Source organism: Halichoerus grypus, chromosome 4 (genome assembly GCF_964656455.1).
Source record: "Halichoerus grypus chromosome 4, mHalGry1.hap1.1, whole genome shotgun sequence".
In the NCBI taxonomy this organism is placed as follows: domain Eukaryota; kingdom Metazoa; phylum Chordata; class Mammalia; order Carnivora; family Phocidae; genus Halichoerus; species Halichoerus grypus.
Genome location: NC_135715.1, coordinates 150,025,343 through 150,038,967, shown reverse-complemented (window position 1 = coordinate 150,038,967; position 13,625 = coordinate 150,025,343). Strand labels below are relative to the sequence as shown.

Below are 13,625 nucleotides of genomic sequence, written 5' to 3'. Positions count from 1 at the left end.
TCTCAGGTTTCATCTTAACTCTTGCTTCCTCTTTCAAGCTTTTTCTGTGCAAAATAGGTTAAATCCCCTTTATGCATTCTTGTAGCTCTCTGTTGCCATTGTGATCCTAATCACATTTGTAATATTTGTACAATGTTATCTTTCCATTTGGGTTTGGACTATGTTTTTTATATCTTTCTGTATCCCCAGTAACCAGCACAGGCATTGATGGACAGCAGGCACTCAACGATAAATATTACTTGAAATGATGAAGAAATGGATAAATATACCCTGATATTTGATTTAATTAGCAGCTGGGTTTTTGCTCTTCACATGTCTGGGCCTACAGATTTTAAAAGACTTTATTACACTCCTGAATATTTTCATGTGGTAGTGATAACCCATAAGAATATGTTAGAATTATTCAGTCTTTTTCCTACATGAACATCAAATACCTAAGATGTTATTGAAAAAAAGTGGAATAAAGAAGGAATATATATGTTTTTACATACAGAATGAAATAAATTTTGAGAGTTGACACAAGAATTAAGAAGGGATAGAGTTATTAAATCAGAGTTATTTCAGAGCAAGAGGCATCTTAAGAATCACACATTCCCTTTAGTTTAACCTCAGTTAAGCAACAAAATCACTTGGATCAATTAAATTAGAATCCCCGGGGATAGTATGTTCTAAAAACTCCTGAAATGATTCTAATGTGTATCCATGAAAGAGAATCAGTGATCTGACCCAACCCTCCCTTTTTCTATAAAAGGAAAATTGAAGCTCAGAGTTCTTAAGTGACTTGCTCCAGGTCACACAGTTAGTGTCTATATTAGTGGTCCATTTAGTAGAACATATTTCCTTATATTAAAAGCTAGAAAATGGAAATTGAGGGGTGCCTGGGTGGCTCAGATGGTTAAGCTTCTGCCTTTTGCTTGGGTCATGATCTCTGGGTCCTGGGATGGAGCCCCATGTTGGGCTCCCTGCTCAGTGGGGAGTCTTCTTCTTCTTCTTCAGAGTCTCCCTCTGCCCCTCCTCCTGCTCATGCTCTCTCTCTCTCTTTCTCTCTCTCTCAAATGAATAAATAAAAAAAAAATCTTAAAAAAAAATGGAAATTGATATGGAAGAACACTGCTAAGCTCCTAAAATCAATGATTTCTTTCTTCAGGATGTCTAATTTCTGATGGGCAATTGAGCCTGAAGATCTCATTAGATCACTTGGTAAAATATTACCTAGTAGCTTGGATCAGGGTTTCCTCAATTCTTCTGATGTAAGAATTGTCTGGGATGCATGCTAAACATTCCAATTCCTAGACCCATATCCTGGACATTCTGATGCAGTAGGTCTGGGGCAGGGCCCAGGAATTGGAATGGTTTATGATCCCATAAGTGATCTTATCATCAGGTATGTTTGGGAATCATTGGCTTAAATGAGGTCATAATTTCCATTTCCAGAGATGCAGTAATGAGGCCATAAAGAGCTAACTTAAGCATAGTGATTTGGGTTTACTCCCAAGGAAGAAGGTCGGTGTCAAAGACCATGATGCAGAAGTTAGTTAAGGTGTGCTGATAAGAAAAGGAGATCAGGAGTCTTGAAAGCTAAGGGCCAACAGAGGGCTTAGGCTCAAAATGAGCTGGCAAAAGGCAGGTATGCTGGTGATTGCGCCTCCAAGTAGCAGTGAACCATATGAGGTGACCTCATATAGGGTGGAGCCCCAAATGTCAAGATAAGATCAGGAATATGTATTTCTGTAAAGGACTGCCTGTATTCCTACACCAGCAGGAGGCTTCCATGGAGACAGTTTGTAGGGACTCACTGAGGGCCTTCTTTGAGCATAGCCCATATAGTTAAGATATGGTAACAACATATAATGGAATTATAATCCACTGGGGCAAACATGAGACTCCAGCAGATACTAGAGAGTTAAATTAAGTGCTAGGTGTTTTAGGATAGACTGCCAGGGCTGTGAATATCATTAAATAGAAAGGTCTTGATGAGACCTCCAATAGTCAGAGAACGCTTCGTGGAGGGGCTTCAGCCTGAGCTGGCCTCAAAGAAAAGCAGGATTTTGACAGAGAAGCATAGAGAAGGGAGATCACCACTGAACATGGAAGGCCCAGGATGAGGGGCACAGAGAAGCAAGGGTTCCCCTCAGCCAATTGGTAAGGTAGTGAGGAGTTTGGGGAGGTATAGGGGGGCTCATGAGTGACAGCATGATGAGGGGTACAGAGAGAGAGAGCATTTCAAGAGTCCTGAATGTTCATGAAATTTAAACTTGATGCTTCAGAAAACAAGGATTTATTAGTGCTTTCCTAGTGGGGCAGTAACTTGGTGAAGTTAATTACTTCAGAAGATTGGTCTGGCAGAAGGATTCTGAATGAACTGGAGTTAGGTACAGGGAGGACCATTGAAGCATTTTGAGCAAGGGCTATAGTGAGGGCCAGGGATAAGGTGGAGTTCATAGAAACAAAAAGGAGAAGCTGAGTGGAAGAGCATATCTGTATCACTTGGAGAGGAACTTGACAGGGAAACTGAGGGAGAGGGGGAATTAAAGATGGGTCCTTATATATATATTTTGTTCACATTCTTGAGTGTGTTTTTAGGATATTGCCATTTTTGCTTGTTTACCCACTCTTGGGATTTACCAAAACTTTCTGCTCTGCATAGAAATACTGTGGCTCAAGGGTTATGGATATGAGATGTGAATTCCTAAGATTATCTCATGACTCCGTAGAAGTGAGGTTTTTGCTTCACTGTTATCCTCTGAACGTCCTCCTGTGACCTCTACCTACAGCTAGTGCCTTTGTGGGTGAGAAGCCAAGGGAGAGGCATGAAGACAAGCGTCACATATGGGAGATGTAATGCAGTCAATACTATGGGGTCCACTAAACCTCAGCAGGTTGGGTCATCTTGGGCAAGTTGGTAACATCTTTGAGTTGTCATTTCTTTTTTTTCCTCCAAATTTGTATTTAAATTCCATTAGTTAAAATACAATGTAATATTTGTTTCAGGTGTAGAATTTAGTGATTCATCACTTACATGTAACACCCAGTGCCCATTACACCAAGTGCCTTCCTTAATACCCATCACCTCTTTAACCCATCCCCTGCCCACCTCCTTCCACCATTTCTTTACTTGTAAAGTAGAGGTAATAGCATCGACATACATACTTGTTGCAGCTGTTATACCAATTAAAGATTTCTAAATGGGAGCCACAGTGGTGATAGTGGTATTGAGTGGAGCAAGATGTTACTCTCTATTCTCTGCAGCACTCTTGCCCAAATTCTGCTATTTTACAAAGCACAGGAACTATCTACCCCTACTGACTTCCACTCTAGCAGTTTCAGTGGCATATGGAACTGAAAGAATTGGGAGCTTTTATGCTCTAAGCTGGGCATACTCTGAAATGACTAGGCCAGTTTTACACAATTGGGAAAATAAAGTCTTTGATTTGTCAGCCCCTATAATTGGAATTAACAAATGAAGCTTTAAGATTTTGTTATTTTCATGATCTCTAAATCTGGCTTGCTTTGATTATCTGTTAGAAAATCTTCAACTTGTTTTTTTTATATTCATAGTATCTAGAATAAAGTATTCACTTATATTCATTATGTTTTTTATGTGTAAAGGGTTTTCATGTAAGTGATTAAAAGATTTGTCTTAAAGCACTTAATACTCATGAGTGTTATAACAGGTACTTTGGAAGAATATAGAAGAATAACAAAGCTCTTAAAAGACTTAAACCTAGGTGAAGAGACAAAATATAAATGAATGGAGCTACTTGAGGACAATTGCAAAACAATTCACTGCCATATACAAAATAAAATAAAGGTGCCTAGCCTCTTACATGTGAAAGTGATACAGAAAGATAAAATCAGTTGAGTTCATAAGATCCAGTTATAGGAAGTGCAGTCTCACAGTATAGATGTAGGACTTACCAAGTCTTGGGTAAAATCTGGAGGATGGGCAGTGGTTAGGGCTCAGCCTGTGGTGTCAGGTAGACTGGGACCAAACCCTGTCTTAGTGCTTAGTAGATGTGCAACTTCGAGCAAGTGATTTCCACCCTCTACTTTCTGTTTTCTCATTTTTAAAATGGGGATAATCATAGTAGCTACTTCATTGGGTTGTTATAAAGATTAAGTGACTTTTATATCTAAGTGCTTGAAATCTGGGCAGTCTGACTCCTAACTTTCAGCTGCAAACACCCAAACTACAGCAGCCTGGAGTTGTCATTAGTATTGTTGTGATTGTTGTTCTTATAATATTATGTGAAACAGAGGGAGTAGGGAAACACTAAAAGTAAGAGACCATCTGAGGTTGTTAACAGAAATCTAGGTGTAAATGATACGGATCTGTATTTTTTTTTATAGGTTTTATTTATTTGACAGAGAGAGGGAACACAAGCAGGGGGAGCGGCAGGCTGAGGGAGAGGGAGAAGCAGGCTCCCTGCTGAGCAGGGAGCCCGATGTGGGGCTCGATCCCAGAACCCTGAGTCGAAGGCAGCCGCTTAATGACTGAGCCACTCAGGTGCCCCGATACGGATCTATATTAAGGTAGTGGCTTTAAAGGCAGACATAAAAGGGAATAGATGGAGCAAAGGACTGAATCTAAAAGACACTGCATGATATAAATCCAGAAGGTAGTTTGATGGTGAAGTGCAAGTATAGACAGTGACACGTGAGGTAACAGGATTGTGAGCCCAGGTGCTCAGAACTTGGGTGACGCCATTGAAAATAATGCAGAGCTTTCCTTTTATTATGGGAAAATGATAAGCTCAGTTTTTGAAATGTTAGATTTTGTATGTCAAAGGGAAATCTAAGTGAAGATCACTTCTAGACAGTCAAAATATGGTCGATAAGAAGCTGAAGACAGAAGTAGAAATTTGCTTTTGTACCACATTGCTATTGTGTCACTGAAATAAAATAGGTAGGGTTGGAGTATTGCCACCCTCATCAGATTATTGACATATTTCTGGGGTCTGGGTGACTAGCTACCCTTAGGTGTCTTCATTTAGAGTACTTTTATATTTTCTGATTCTGCTTCCATGTATTTCCTTATTTTAGAACTACTTTAGCCTTGTATTCATTGCTAAAATGTTACAAAGGTTGGTAATCTTGTTTCTCAGTGGCCTAGTGATTCTCTCCATAGTCATCATCCATTTTATCAGCATTAATACTTTAATTAATATGTATTAATAGTTCATCAAAATGTTTCTGAGATTGAGTATAATGATATTATCACATAATTGTTTTAGCAGAGTTCAAATTGCTACTGATCAAATGTGGAACACAAAAACCCAGCCCTTTCCTTTTCCCTGAGATGACATATCCCTCAGGTCAGAGTACAATGTTTTATAATTATACTTAGAAGTTGTACATTCCTAGCAGTTGACCAGGGAAGCAGTCATATCTATGTAAGAGCCCAAAATAACTTTCAGTGTCATTATAGTAACTTGTAAAGAAAAAAAGTTATATTTTCTTGAGGTAAATGGGTTAGGTCAGATTTTCTCAACTTCAGCATTATTGATATTTAGGGCTAGATAATTCTTTGTTGTGGGGGGCTGTTGTGTGCTTTGTGGGAAGTTTAACAGCATCCCTGACCTCTACCCACTAAGTGATAGTAGCAGCTCCATCCCCCAAAATGTGACAACAAAAAATGACTCAGATAATGCCAGATCTCCCCAGTGAAAACCAGGTACTTAAATTCTTCCATTTAGCTATTCACATTGCTAATTTTGAATGTGTTTTAAATCTTTAGTACCATATGAAATAACACATGCTACATACATGTTTTACCACCAAGGATTCTAGAGATCCTTGCTTCTTAATAAAGAATGTGCCTGACTTAGATTTGTATGCTTTTAGAATGTAAGCCATATTATTCAATATGCAGAATGATATATAGAAAGAAGGACACCAGAGACTTGTTCTCTTGTGTTCTCTTTGACAGTATCTTGCTGAATGTTCTTAAGCAAATATTTAAAATCTATTCAACATTCACTCATCTGAGACTTATTAAGTAACTCCTACATGCCTGGTACTGTTGCTATCCACTGACCATACAAAGATGAATAAGATGGTCTCTAACCTCAAAGAACTCTCAGTCAAGCAGAGAAGCCAGATGAGAAGCCAGTTACACCATAACGTGATCAATATTGTAGCTGAGGATTAGAAAATGGAAAGGGCGGGCGCCTGGGTGGCTCAGTCGGTTAAGCGTCTGCCTTCGGCTCAGGTCATGATCCCAGGGTCCTGGGATCGAGTCCCACATCGGGCTCCCTGCTCTGCGGGGAACCTGCTTCTCCCTCTCCCACTCCCCCTGCTTGTGTTCCCTCTCTTGCTGTATCTCTCTCTGTCAAATAAATAAATAAAATCTTTAAAAAAAAAAAAAAGAAAAAAGAAAATGGAAAGGGTAATTCTACTTGAGGAAATAAAGGAAGGCTTTTCAGAGTAAGTAAAACTAGAACAGATTCTTAAGATGAGTAGGACTCTGCCAGACACAGGAGGAGAACAAGAACTTTGGGCAAAGGAAACAGCTTCTGCAGAAGACTTGGCTTTCAGGAAATGAGCCTGTTGGCAGGGCTGGCATAGGGGAGATGTAGAGTGGTGGTGGGCGAGGGGGCTGGGGAAGTGGGCAAGACCGAGTGGCTACCGGCCTCGTATGCCTGCTTCAGGTCTCTGAACACTTTTTTCCTGTTGGCCCTGAGAAGCCTTTGAAGGATTTATAGGCAGAAAAAGTTTTATTCTCTGGTTCAGGGATAGTCTAGCCAATGTTGAGATAATGTGTTTTTGAATTGTGTTTAGTTTTAGCTATTTGGACAGGGTTATCTGTTCAGTTAAAAAAAAAAGTTGAGGGGCACCTCGGTGGCTCAGTCAGTTAAGCGTCTGCCTTCAGCTCAGGTCATGATCTTGAGGTCCTGGGATTGAGCCCAGTGTTGGGGTCCCTGCTCAGAGGGAATCTGTTTCTTCCTCTGCCCTTCCCCTCTCTCGTGCTCTCTCTCTCTCTCAAATAAATAAATAAAATCTAAAAAAAAAAGGTTGAGTGCCTATAATGAATAAGTTCTTGTATTACACATGGGGGAAACAGAGCCAAAAAACACAAAAAACAAAAAACCAGGAAGAATGTACTTTACTAGGGAAGAAAGCCTGGTATTCACAGACATTTGTACATAGTAAGGAGATATCAGACACAGAGGGGTTATTAATTCTGTCTGAGAGAGTCCGGGAATGTGGGAAGGCATCACAGGACTTTGAGGACTTTGATGCTATCTGCCTCGTGAACAAAGGCTTGGTAACCTCACCTTGAAAGTCTGCTCACTCTAGGGACAGAAAATGTACCCTTCATGTTTTGGTTTTCATAAAACTAGTATCGCTTCAATTTATAAGTTTACATGGATACATTTAAAGGCCCATTCAGACCTTTACTAAAATGTGAGTTTTTCTTTGAGGGTTTCCCTGGCGATCCCCTTCTTTATTTCATTTTTTTATATTACCTTTATCACCGTATAACAGATTATATTGCATATTTTATTAATTTTATTTATTATTTTCTCCCTGAATAACGTGAGCTCCATGTGGCAGCGATTTATGTCTATTTTGTTCCCTGCTGTATCTTCAGTGCCTAGCAGAGGCCTGGCATATAGTAGATTTCAGTAAGTGTTGAATAAATATGCACAATTTTTATAATTACTTATGTTAGACTATCTAGAATTCAGTTAATTGTACTATATCATTACCTATTAATGGATTTTTATATTTAAAAAATTGTTAAATACTCTTGGAAATGGCTTTATTTCCTTCAGTTTTATCCCATATTTTCCAAAGAAAGTGAGTTATTTCTTTTTTTTTCCTGTCTTGATTCATACTTAAATTCAAAATTCATGGCTACTTTCATAATGGCTGAATGATGTAGTACAATTTTTTTAATTGAAGCTGTTGAAACCCATTTAGAAATTTCAAGACCAGTAAGTTGCTTTGAAGTATATATTTTCAGTATCTATAAATATTCAATCCCAATAACAAGATTTGGCTTTCAATAGGTCAAAATGTTTTGAATCACTTTGGAAACATATCTAGGGTTAATGTACATTTATTTTAACTCTGTGGAAATCCTGAGTGTGTTTCTTTTTCCTCCTTCACTCCTTCTTCAGCCCCACTTCTTTCTTTCTTTGCTGTATTGCAATGGAATAGTACTTAAGTTAGAGATTTGAACCGCGGAAATGTATTCTGTCCATAAAGGGGGAGGAATTAAAGTCAACTTAACTTCAGTGTCTGTTGCTTCAAATTGAGAGATTATGTTTGGTTGGTATAGTGGGGGAAGAAGTTGACCTTGGTTCAGTCAACTATGGTCAAGAAAGAGACATCATGTGCTGCCTAAGATTCGTTTTTTCAGTGGAGACTATGGTGGTAGCAGGTATGTGTGTGTGCATGGGAGGGATGGGTAGGGAGAGAATGGGCAGGGGTCAGCTATACAGACACCCCTCAAGTACCTATAGTATTAACTGCTCAGCTTGAGTAGAGAAGGACCATTTTTTTTCCTAAAAGCATTAAAAACATTAAAAAAGTCATTTAGATTAACAGACAAAATTTTTCTTTTTGTTCTGAAGCTGATGGTCTGTTCATCCAATCTTTTCACTATTTCCTAGTATTTATATTTAGCCTATATTGCATAATCTTATTCAAGAAAACGAAATTTCAAGATTTTTTTCTCTTTGTCTTCTCCCCCCTCCTTCCCTCCCTCTCCCCCTCTTTCTTTCTTCCTTCCTTCCTTTCTTTCTTTCCTTCCTTCTCTTTCTTTCCCTCTCTTTCCCTCCCTCCCTCTTTTCTTTCTTTTTCTCTTTTTCTCTTTCTTTCTTTCTTTCTTTCTTTCTTTCTTTCTTTCTTTCTTTCTTTCTTTCTTCTTTTTCTTTCTTCCCTCCTTTCCTCCCTCCCTCCCTCTATCCCTCCCTCCCTCCCTTCCTTCCTTCCTTCCTTCCTTCCTGGCTAAGATCCCTACTGAGGAAAAAGAAAGGTAGTATTTTGTTTTGTTTGATATCTAAGAAAAATTCTTGATTCAAATCAAGTATTTGCTTTTATTTTTTTCTCTTGAAGTTCAACAAACTTGTCAAAATTTTACATCATAAGAACCAGTCAGGTAGCTCTCTGTTGTCTCAGAATAAGGCTGTGTTTTGAAATGCTGTTCTATTCAATTTATTTTTACTCTTTTTTTTTTTCTATTTCCATCTCTTCCTCCCTGCCCCTACCCCTTGATGTTGTTTAGCAGTTTGTGTTCCATGTTAGCATTTTGATTCCTTTTCAAGTTAAAACAAAATAAATAAACAATACAAGGAACATGGATGATTTTCTGGAATGAAAATTGAGCTTTCCCCAGCTAACAAGGAGATAGATTCAAATGACCACATGTTTGTTTTCATAGTTGTCCATATTTCTGTTGGAGACATATGCTGAATTATTGCCCAACCAGAGGCATTTCTTGGCCCAGTGTGGAAGACAACTTTTAATCCAGCATGCCTTCTAAATTCCTGTGCAGAATGAAAATATGAGACAGATGCAGTACTTCCTACAGAGCCATACACACATTATTTGTTTGTGCCACATATAAATGTTGGCTTTTACTTTGTGTTGGGCTAGGTGCTGGGAATATAATTGTGAACAAGATAGGCAGCTGTCTTTGCTTCAAGTAACATGTGATGTAGTTAGGGAGGTAGATAGGTGAAGAGATAGTTATCTTCTGAAGTGATAAATGCTGTGACGTGGAAAGTGCAATTTGCTATGGGAACATATGAGGAGCAACAAAACAGATGGGACATGCGGTGGACATGGAGAGGTCAGAGAAATCTTAAAGGAAGTCTTAAGATTGAGACTAGAAGGAGTACAAATTAGCTAGGCCAAGGGAGAAAGAGTGGGTTTCAAAGGAAGGGAGAATAGAAGTATTTACTCATAATCACCACAAACAGACAATGCAATTTCTCCATTTCTGGGGATATTTACTGAGGAGCTACTTTCATGTTGTTCTACCTGCTATCCGGAGCATCAAAGTTGGATGAACAACAAGTACTTTTTCGCCAAAGTGGACATGTGAGGAATGGCCAGTCCCAATTTGGGCAAGTAACATCTTCTGCCTTTTAGTCATTAGAGGTTCCTTTTAGAGCTTCAGTTTGTTTTTGAAGAATCCTCAAGCCCAGCATGACTGTGCACACCCTTCTATCAAGGCCTGTGCCACCTTTGCTAAAACTTGGAGCACTTGAAAACCTCCTCAGCCATGTCCATAATCTAAGAGTTTTCTCCCTTTGCTTAAATAAGTAATTTCTGCCTACCATAAAAAAGTTGCTTTCTAGTTCATTTATTTGTGTTATCTGTCTGGTGTTTAAAACAATCTGAATTTTTAACCTTGTCAAAAAGATGTTTGGCAGCATTGATACATAAAAATGTAAAGTACTTACATGGCAAAATACTGCAGAAACAAAAGTTAACTACAAATGACACTGGGAAAAATATTTGAAACATAGTAGAGACAAAAAGTGGACTATTACTCAGCCATCAAAAAGAATGAAATCAGGGCGCCTGGGAGGCTCAGTCGTTAAGTGTCTGCCTTCGGCTCAGGTCATGATCCCAGGGTCCTGGGATCGAGCCCTGCATCGAGCTCCCTCCTCGGCAGGAGGCCTGCTTCTCCCTCTCCCACTCCCCCTGCTTGTGTTCCTGTTCTCGCTATCTCTCTGTCAAATAAATAAATAAAATCTTAAAAAAAGAATAAAATATTGCCATTTACAGCAATATGGATGGAACTAGAGGGTATTATGCTAAGCAAAATAGGTCAGTCAGAGAAAGACAAATCCCATATGATTTCACTCATATGTGGAATTTAAGAAACAAAACAGGTGAACATAGGGAAAGGGAAGGGAAAATAAAATAAGATGAAAACAGAGAGGGAGGCAAACCATAAGAGACTCTTATCTATAGGAAATAAACGGAAGGTTGCTGGAGGGGAGATGGGTGGGAGGATGGGGTAATTGGAGGATGGACATTAAGGAGGGCACTTGAAGTAATGAGCACTGGGTGTTATATGCAACTGATGAATCACTAAATTCTACCTCTGAAACAAAAAATACAGTGTATGTTAATTAATTTGAATTTAAATAAAAAATTAAAGAAAAAATAAGCTAAAGGTAATGAACAAGAAATTAATTTAAAAATACAAATGGCTAATAAGCTTGTGGGAACTATAAATTAAAACACCAACATACCTTTTTTTTTTGACAAGTTATAACATTAAAACACCAGTCTCCAAAAATGTATAGACCAGAGCGACTCCACTCCAATCCATTCATGCACTTTGATTGGCCTTTTCTTAGGTGTAGGCTTGGGATTCTGTCACTCTAAGGACCCCATTCTCACTGTATTCTATATCAATATCATTTCCAGGGAACACAACTCTAAACAAAGTGAACAATGACCCTTGGGAACCCTGGGCAATGCTGTGAGCCTTAGGGGTGAGCACAAAGTATTTGAAAACATTATTTTATTTTTATTTTTTTTTGACACAAATTCAAGATTTTATTAAAAATTATTTGTTATTTAACATAATATCTCGATGGTTACAGCTTTTAACAAGCTTTTAACAAGGCAAAATAATGGGTTATATGAATAAACAGAAGAGTGAACGGTGTTAGCTGTGACATTTAAATGATCACATGGTTTTAATTATTCTTTTGATAACACGCAACTTTGTGAACATCTATTCAAGGGACTGAACTCCATGCCTACTATGGAATTTGCAGTTGAATTAGAGCTTTGTTTCCTGCCTTTGGCATTTTTAAGCAAACAAATGGAAATGGTTTTAAGAATTTATAAAAATCTACCACCTACCAAAAGCATTTAAAAGGTAAAGTGATAAGTTCTAGAAAGAGAAAAAAACAACACACACACATGTATTTATTTGTGGGATAACAGTAGCAGAGAACAGAAGTCATAATGAGGGAAGCAACCAGAAGTTCAGCCCATGCCAACCCTTTATTTGTTCTTGGCTGTCAGGGGTTTCCGGCTGATCTTTTTTGATTTGTCATTATTTTTCTTCGGTGGTTCTGGGTTTGCTTGCATGTGTCTGCCGTAGAGGTATTTGTACGTCTCAGAACGGATATATTCAAAAACATGGGACACGCCAAGCTGCAATTGGTCAGCAATTGGGGTAACCCAGGGATTGTTCTCTGCTTTGAACACTTGCTTCTGACCAGTTAAATCCAAGTTTCCTAGTTCTGGGGGCAGAACGGTCAGGCGATTCCCCTGAATGTGGAGTTCCTTAAGCTGAGTAAGCTCCCCGATTTCTTTAGGCAGTGAGATCAGGTCGTTATCCCTAAGGCTGAGTATCTGCAACTTTGTGAGCTTCCCAATATCTGGCGGCAGGATTTCAAAATCGTTGTCACTTAGATAGAGTGCACGCAGGGTGGTAAGGTAGAAGAAGTTTCCGGGAAGAGAATTTTCATTCAAGTTGTTGTAAGTCAAATCAAGGACCTCAAGAGCTGGGAGGGAGCCAAATCCTCGAGGCAAAGTGTTTAGTCTATTCATGCCCAGGTTCAGGTGTTTGAGCTTTTGAAGGCTGCTGATCTGTGTGGGCAGCTCCTCAATCTGGTTATTAAAAAAGTTGAGCACTTCCAAATTCTTCAGTTCTGCTATGTTTGGTGGCACCGTTGTTAGCTTGTTGTGGCTGAGGACCAGCTGCGTGATGTGGGCTAAAGAGAACAAGCCGTTGACATCCAGCATGTTGGAGATGCCCTGGTCACTCACGTCCACTTCCGGCTGGTTCTTCTCCCGGCTCTCCTCCACCAACTTTTTCAGAGACTTGGACATATTCGTGGAGGGCAGCGCCTAACAAGCTGGGCGAGGGAAGTACAGGTTTCCGTAGGGTGCACCTCAGTGGCAAGAGATGCACTCGGTCAGTGCAAAACGCCTGAAAACATTATTTTAAAAGAGCAATAGCTCCTTAACTATTCAGCTAATGAGTTTTGCCCTCCTGCTTTTTCATATGGGATGGATCCTGGAAAGGAGAAACATAGTGCTAGAAGCAGAGTAAGATTAGGGGATCGCTTCTTACTAGCCTCCTGTGTCTTTCAGTCCTGTCTGATTGCTTCATCTCCTGTGTATCTTTAGAGATAAGAAAAAATCTGGGAAGCGGGGATAACTTTGGATTTGTCCTCAGACTAGTCATTCAGCTCCTGGTTAGGTGTCCTTGGTCTGTGGGTTCATAGCAAAGATCCCCAGACTGACAGTCACATCTGAGTTTCTCTAGTACTGGATTTTTCATTCTTTGGGTTAACTCAGTGACTCTGAACATTAAGAGGATCAAATAAAATGAGGGATGTGCAATATTATATGCTATATTAAGAGTTGGAATTAATCCTGACCATTTGTAGGCTTTGCTTCCTCTATAAGACTGGCACTCTTTGTAAAAGATAGAGTTTGCTGTTCTAGGCCCATGAATTGGGTGCTTGGGTAGGGTGATGAGACTGGGATGGAGAAACGATCAGCCACACTGTTCTACCTTCTCAGCCCAGGCCTGCAATTTGGTGGTGGTGCATCAGGTGGCTCAAAGGGCTCCTTTCACTTTACCTTTCATTGGGCTCCATGAGTCACCTTTGCCTCTTTCTCTGTGATCC

At 39.4% G+C, this 13,625-nt stretch overlaps 1 pseudogene; it reads right to left on the bottom strand.

The window, feature by feature from the left end:
* Positions 1 to 11,520: 11,520 nt before the first annotated feature.
* LOC118524998 (ras suppressor protein 1 pseudogene) lies at positions 11,521 to 12,913 on the bottom strand (annotated as a pseudogene).
* Positions 12,914 to 13,625: the final 712 nt, after the last annotated feature.